The sequence below is a fragment of the Pogona vitticeps genome, chromosome 6 (assembly GCF_051106095.1).
Source record: "Pogona vitticeps strain Pit_001003342236 chromosome 6, PviZW2.1, whole genome shotgun sequence".
In the NCBI taxonomy this organism is placed as follows: Eukaryota; Metazoa; Chordata; class Lepidosauria; order Squamata; family Agamidae; genus Pogona; species Pogona vitticeps.
In genome coordinates this window covers 17070844-17079021 of record NC_135788.1, presented here as the reverse complement: position 1 = coordinate 17079021, position 8178 = coordinate 17070844, and the positions used below count along the sequence as shown (strand labels likewise).

The 8178-nt window shown below is 42.5% G+C and overlaps 1 long non-coding RNA gene across 1 annotated transcript; it reads left to right on the top strand.

The window, feature by feature from the left end:
• The first annotated feature begins 2062 nt into the window (after positions 1-2062).
• On the top strand, positions 2063-7866 carry LOC144583804 (uncharacterized). Its single transcript, XR_013537762.1, has 2 exons — positions 2063-2208; positions 2998-7866. It is a non-coding gene; the product is annotated as an uncharacterized LOC144583804 (long non-coding RNA).
• The last annotated feature ends 312 nt before the right edge of the window (positions 7867-8178 follow it).

The window sequence follows — 8178 nt, the reverse complement described above, 5'->3', positions numbered from 1 at the left end:
GCTCCTATCCACCTTTTTAGCCAGAATCATGAGGAAAGAATTGGATTTCCAGCCCAGCAACTTCTCTGTCCCTGTCTTAGAAATAAAATGGTCCTGTTTACTTCAACATTAAAACAACTGGAGAGAAATAGTACAACTGTAGTGATTTTGCCTGCAGAAACAGTCTTATATAGTAAATGTATATACAAATATTTGAAGAACTGTTGATGTTGTTATGGGCCACCAAGTTACCCGCAACTTAAGAAGACTTCATGGATGAGTGCTCTCCAAAGTGTCCTGTCTTCAACTGCCCTGCTCAACTCTTCCAAACTCAAGCTTGTGGTTCCTTTAGGGAGCTAATCCATCTCACATGATATTTGCCTCTTCTCCTGCTGCCTTCAACCTTTCCCAGCATTCTTGTTTTTCCAAGAGAATCCTGCCTTCTCACAATGTGCTCAAAGTGGAACAGCCTTAATATTTTTTTGCCTCCAGAGACAGTTCAGGCTTGATTTGATCTAGGACCCATTTGTTTGTCTTTCTGCCAGTCCAGGGTTTCCACAAAGCTCTCCTCAAGCACCACATTTCAAATGAAAGATTTTTGGAGGTATAGAATAGGGACAGAAGCCCTAGTTTATAAAGCTCAGGACGAAGATGGGCTTGCATTTCCTCATCAGTATGAGAAGTAGGCTGCAGAGAAGTTATGTCAACTGGCCCTAAATTAGGAACTGTAGATGTTTTGGACTTCCGCTCCCAGAACTCCTAGCCCTCTGAGCCAAAGACAAGGGATGGTGGAGAACAAAGTCCAAACCTTCGAGAGGGATATCCTAAACCTTTAGAGCACATAAAACTTTGTAAGTTCTACGTAGAATTGAGACTCTGATCTTCTGGTTCTATTCCTGTTGGAGACTGGACATGATCATGACTATTTTGACTTTGGATGTGACTGTTTGAAACAATGTAGTCAAGCATCCAAACCTGCCTCCGAGGTTCTTACTCTAATACATTCTTCTCCATCCCCACCCCCCACCCCCGCATTTGTTTTATTCACAGGATGATCAGCTGTAACAACTTCCTGCTATCTCATTATATGACCCAAGTATTCTGGTTTCTCACACTTCACATGTTTTATTATTCGGACATTCAAGCCCAAGTGTTGCTTGGATATTTTGGTCCCGATGAAGACATGAACAGAATTGCAGTATATAGAAATCACAAGCGGAGTAAGGACAAGATAGACACTGAAACACATAGCAGATATTACAGCGCCACCTGCTGTTTCATTGCATGGATGCCTCGAATCCTGGATGGCCAGCCCATTTTCTTCATGTTGGGAAAATTCTTTCTCAGGATTTCTGGTAAGCAAAATGAAAAGCAAATTTTTGGGGCCTAAGGGGCAATAGAGACACATGGTCATTTTGAATTTTAACTGAATCTTGATAACTTTATACCACAATTAGCATAAGCTGTGTTATACTACTACACTAAACATGTATGATCCCCAAGGGTAAATTATGTGGCAAGCCGACATAATTGTTTTTAAAGGACATGATTGAAATAAAAGCTTTTCACATGAAAGGAATGCAGAATTTATATTTTCTCAAAGCAGACGAAGCCGTTCCTGCCTCTGTGCTTGATAGATGTAATTGTGTGCCTATAAACTGCCATTGTGCCCAACCAACATGGGTGCTGATGGTAGCTAGAGCACAGCACATGTAGAAAACAGAAGGTTGGGGGGGGGGGCGGTAGGCTGGCATAATGAACATCCTGAGGGTGCCACATCCTCAGTCAGACCAAAGGTCATGTCCTTCTGTTGCCAACTGTAAGGCTGGCCCAAGACATTTTGCTCCTTGAGGCACAGCAAGAAGTGACACTTTTATTCACTCAGGTCAAGGTGCATGATGACCTAAACTAGCTAAATTATTTTTGAATAATATTGACAGAAAATCCTGCAAATGCCTCTTCCTCATCCCTGGTAGCAAAATAGACAATAATAACCAACTAAGTGACTAACAACCTGTTTCCCTTTCATGATACCTTGCTGCTTAAGGCAGTTGTCTCACTCTACCTCAGGACAGGGGCCAGCTCCGCCAGCTGTGGCCACCTCGACACCCCTTTGGAAGCTGTGGAGGAACCAGGGAGGACATGATGACTGGGCTGTCCCCTGTGCCGGATGCAGCATTTCACCCCTGGGCCATCTGTGGCCACACAGAAGGAGCTTGACCTCCAGAGGTAAACCTTCCCAGGTACCAACAACCTCCCCCAAAATGGGTGCTCCGGAAGATGGACTGATCTCTGCAAACCACACTTGATAGCTATCACTTCCAAGGGACACTGAGCTCAGAGATCCACCTTTGTGTCCCTCACTGACCTAAAACGGAGAAGGAAAAGGCAGGAGGCAGACATGATCCTAAATCACTGCACCCAGTGATGAAATTAGAGAGGTACAGGACCTTAAACCTTGTCCTGGCCCTGTTGAATGAAAAGGTAAAGGTTCCCCTTGACAATTTTTGTCCAGTCATGTTCGACTCTAGGGGGCGGTGCTCATCCCCGTTTCCAAGCCATAGAGCCAGCGTTTTGTCCAAAGACAATCTTCCGTGGTCACATGGCCAGTGCGACTTAGACACGGAACACTGTTACCTTCCCACCGAGGTGGTCCCTATTTATCTACTCGCATTTGCATGCTTTCGAACCACTAGGTTGGCGGGAGCTGGGACAAGCGATGGGAGTTCACTCCGTCGCATGGATTCGATCTTGCGACTGCTTGGTCCTGCTTGACCCTGCAGCACAGGCTTCTGCGGTTTAGTCCGCAGCGCCACCACGTCCCTCTCTGTTGAATGAAACTCGGGGTATAATTCCATAAATTTCTCTTGATTCTAGTTCTCAGAATAACCGGGAGTTATTCTGCCGGGAGTTCTGGAAATACCTCTCCCAGAAAATTCTAGCCAGTTGAAATGTAACATTTCCCCAGGTAAACCAAAATGTTTTGGGCCTACTCTATTCTCTCCACATATTTTTCAGAAGTATTGAAGAAAAAACCTGGAAGGAGGGGCAGATCATGTTTCAGGACATTGTGGCAGCCCTCCCTTGGAATGCCAAAACACCAACATCTAGAGTCCAGGGGTTCAAGCCCGTCCCCTCACAGCATCTTGACAAAAGGAAGTGACACATAAAATTACACAACAGAACAAAAGCAGAGGTATTAGAACACCTTTAAGACTATCAGATTTATTCCACTGTGAGCTGCTGTAGTTACAATCACTTCATGGAAATGTACAGAAAAATAAATGTTAGCCTTAAAGATACCACAGTAATTTTCTTTTGTTTTGTTATACATAATGAGAGAGACCTAGCATGGCTGCTGCTCTAAAAACACAGAATTGTATATACTTAAGGCAAAATAGGAAACTCTGAATTCATTTTAAGTAACTGATATCTAGTAAAAACATTTTCTTTGCATTTTAGGAAAACAAGCTTTGCCCTTTTTTTCAGAACACAATTCCCTGAAAATTCTATGGGAGATTCTAAAGCTGTAAAATTACATGCTGGAGGTAATCAAAGTGTATTGCCAAAATAGACATATATAAATAAATAACTAAAAATGAGGTGCTTACCCCTTTGGGTTGACTACAAATAAGCTAAAAAAGGCTGACTGCTCCTTTTCTTTCAAGTTAGCTATATTGGTGGTGAATGAATTTCTCAAAATAACCCAGCAGCTTAAACCTCTCTACTTCCACTAAGGAAAATGCAGCGCTTGGACCTGGGGGTGGAGAAACATAAACAATTCCATCTGTGTTTCCAAATGCAGAACTTAATTTACTGCAGACAATCTTATATTTACTGTAAACGGCCACATTTTGTTAGTGAAAACAACACATTGCAGTGAAGAAGAAATTATGTGTCTCATCTAATCAGATTGAACACAGACGCCTGCTGTTGGAAGATGCTTGGTTTAAAAGACTTATTTTTCCGTGATGTGCCAATCAGAATTAAAAAGAAAAAAAGAAGGAAAAACTTCCTTAAGTTTGTGTCGGTATAAGAAACTCCATGAAAGGCAAGAAGCCAACCCAGCTGCCACACGGAGTGCAGTTGGTTAGAATCAGACCTTCAAGGTTGTTTTTGAAGTGACCCAAACTCCTAGCTGGGGATTCTGTGATTTGTAGTAAAATGAAAAGATGTATAAACTCTGGTCAGAAGATGAATGGCAAACTGGAAAAAAACAGATTTCAGCAGAGTAGAATATTTCATCATCGTGGATACTACTATCACATGTTTATTATTGCAGGCTGTAGAAACTGCTGAAAAGATTTGTCATTAAGAACACACCACAAGTACTTCTCATGTTGATTGCAGCAATTTGACTCCCGCATAACATCTAACATTATTATCTGATCACACTTTCTTTGATTGTGTAAGCCATCTTGAGGGCTTTCATACTGGAAAGGCAGGGTGGAAGTGCCTTAAGTACTGTACATGACTAAACGAGCCAGAATATCTGCATATCAAAGGCAAGAAGAAGGAATGATGTTAAACAGTGTGTGTTCAAAGTTTCTTGCCCTTTGCAATTTTCCTTTGAAAGCTCCCCCTCTCCCACTTCCTAACCAGGTTTATTAAATGTTCTGGAGCCCACCTATGAGAAAGTGGGCTCCTCTCCTTTGCATTAGGAGAGGAGAATCAGTGAATGGAAGGTCAATGGGAACTCCGTGCTAAGGAACGGAGATGCCTTAAACCAACTTGAACAACTAGTCCTTCAGCAATACTGTATACGGTGATGTAGCTTGGCTAGCCTGTTGCAGCAGAACGAAGGGCTTGTCTAGATGGGGAAAGGTTCTGCACTAAATGAGCATGGCTGTTTTGGCTCCTATGGAAGAGGACCAGGACTTACTAGTACAGTGGTGCCTCGCTTAACGATTTTAATTGGTTCCAAAAAAATCATTGCTATGGGAAAACATCGTTAAGCGAAACGCGGTTTCCCATTGAAATGCATTGAAAACCGGATAATCTGTTCCAATGGGAACAGATTGCCATCCTTAAGCGAAAATCGCCATAGGAAACATTGCTAAGCGAAACACGGTTCCCCAATTGAAATGCATTTAAACCTATTCAATGGGGGGAAAAATTACAACAAATTTATAAAGAGTCGGAACAAAGTCAAATTAGTGTAACAAAGGGTTTATTAAGTGCACTTATGATTTCAAGCATTCTAAACATTTTAAAACATTTTTAAACATATAAAAAACAGCCAACATGAGGCTGTCAAAGCCATCGTGAAGCGAACCAGGGGGACCCAAACTGTCATCGCTATGCGAAGCATGGTCCCAAACATTGCTATGCAAAAATCGCCCATAGGGAACATTGTTAAACCGAGCGCAAGATCGCTCCGAAAAAGTCATCGCTAAGCGAATTCGTCGTTAAATGAAGCGCTCGTTAAGCGAGGCACCACTGTATTTGCACCAATTCTGCACTTCCAGAATGGAAATCCTTACAAGTCCAGGTCTTTTCTTCAGCTTTGCCTTCCACCTTAAAAGTAATTTTAAAAGCTAGTCAATGTGGCTTCCAGTTAGGAGACTATGGGACAGAAATGAACTCTGTGTAATAAGTATTTGTTCACTAAATTCTTGTCTCTCCAAACAACTACCATCCCTGCTACTACACAAACACAAAACCCACTTTCTCTGGAAGAATGAAAAGGCAGGGGAAATGGCACCTTGTGTTTCTTGAAAGTAGAGTAGGATCCTGAAGTGACCTGTGCTGAACCATGTACTTTTGCTAGAACAATGCTTTATCTGGACAAGCCCAAAGAATCTGGTGGGGCCTCAAGGACACAGATTTGATTTGTCACTGTCTTCCATGAACTGCAGCCCAATTCTTCAGATACAGGTCTGTTAAGACCAGTATTCTTCAGAGGTGGTGTTGGTCATGCTGGCCAGGGATGGTAGGAGCAAGTCATTCAACACATCTGGAAGATCTCAAGTTTGGAAAGACAGCTCTATGTATGGCCAGACAGCAGTTTTCTCCAAGGTTTTCTATTAATGTTTGATTTATTTCTAACTTTATCTGGTGATGCCAGGGATGGAACCTGGGACCTGCTGCATGAAAAGCATGCGCTTTGCCACTGAGCTGTAGTGCTTCCTTGCACAAGTTATGCCTTGATGTGCTGTGAAAACACCCTTAGAAACAAAGGACCTTGGAAGACAGCAGCAACCATTCTTACCACTCTCTTCCTCTGAGCTGGCTATGATTTCTCAACATTATTAATTTCTACAAACTTGGCCACACTGTTGCATCCCCTTTCCTTTGACCAATCCGTGGTATCGGGGCACACAACATTTTCCTTTCAGTGGTCCCCCTTGGCTTAACAACAAAGATTTTGAGAAATCAGCCCCCCTCCAACCAACAGCAGCACAGTCCAGGCAATGGTGCTTTTAGTCACATCTTTTTTTAAAAAAAAATATTGTTTGCCATCTGCCTCTGTTTAAACTGATGTTCGTCAATATTCTGGAGGATGGTGCGGAATAAAAAATGTGGAGTCTTCCAGCCAAAGGATGCGCCGAGAACAGAACATGACAGAGACAAAGAAAAGAGCGAGGCTTTGAGAAGTAAATGTGATTTTTATTTTTATGGAATGCAAAATGAAAGGCAAAACGTGATTTTGTCCCTGAGGGAAGAAAGAGGTCAAGCCCCTCGAATGATTTGTGAATGCTGTTGCAGTTCATCCTGCAGCATCAAAAAAATGGAGGTTGACAAGGTCAAAGCAAAGCTGTCCCCCAAATTGAAACCAGATCTTAATAAGTTTCTTTTTTGAACTACAGCCACTAGAATCCAACAGCCAGCAATGCCAACGCAAAGCTGTCAACCAAATGGAAGCTCAGGCTTGAAATTTTCCTTATTTCTAGACTATCATTCTCAGGATCCCCAAGCCACGATGATCAAAGAAAAGTCACTGGCAAACTGGAAACTGAAGCTTGGAAAAAATGGCATTTTTGGAGTATAGCATCCAGAAACCAGGCTATGAGATTCTGGGACTGCAGTCCAAAAACAGAAGCTTTTCACACTCTGATGGAAATAAATCACAGCATGTGTCCTGTGCCCATACATGTTTGGGAGTTGGCAGACTTTGATATTTGATCATGACCTTTCACCTGGAAGCATCTGGCCCTGATCAGGCTCTCTCCTAATGGGAAGCCCCTGAGTTTGGCAAAAAAAGAGAGGGGGGGGAGGGAGAGAGAGGAAAAAAACTGTATCTTGCAGGCAGCTCTGAAGGAGAGACTCCTGTCCATAGCGTGAAAGCATGAAGTGACTTTTTAAAAGAACCGTCACAGCAGGGCCAGCTATGCAACTCGTATTACAGGCAGACATTCCACTAAGCCCAATGCTGTAGCAGCTGTCATGTTTGCTCCCCCCCCCTTGTGAAGGGGGGGAGGGAGAAGCGGTGTGACATGTATGTCCGTTATTCGCCCTGTTTCTCCTCCATTAGAAACAATTTTTGCAAAGATTCCTGGACTGCTCTGGAGATTGCAAGATGGTGATGTGTGTGTGTGTGTGTGTGTGTGTGTGTGTGTGTGTGTGTGTGTGTGTGTGTGTGTGTGTGTGTGTGTGTGTGTGTTGGGCGGGTGTTCTTCACCCTATTATTTACTCTATAACTATAGACAGCAACTGTAAGTAAAGATACATTTTTTCCCACTTAAAATGCTTCCAGAATGATTTTAAACATATAAAGTGCTAGTCACCATGAAAAGGGGTGGGCTACTGAAACTTAAGCTGTTCTTTCATGCTTAGTCTGTGCAGTTGTTCTTTGTATATGATAGGCTGCTAACTATAAGAGGAATCAACCAAATTCTCCAATAAAACATTTATTCACAGCAAAGCTGTACTCAAAACCTATCCAAACGGTGACATTTCCCAATTTTACTGCCCAGTAGAGATAAACACAGCAAAAGGCTTTTGAGACTGAAGATAAGTGTGTGGGTGTGGGTGTATAAGGCCATGCGTCCTCATGTGATTACAGCTAGAGATAGACTTTGCTTTTGAGTTTTGAACATGGTTTGGAAGAGGTATTGCTTCTCATAGTATAGATACATAGGAGTCCTTCAGACTGGCATTTGTTCTGCTATATGGTGCACTTTGGGGGTGGATTAATTTACTCTTTTTTTTCCTGCAACTATACAATGCAATCACTACAGCAGATAAAATTGCCTCAAT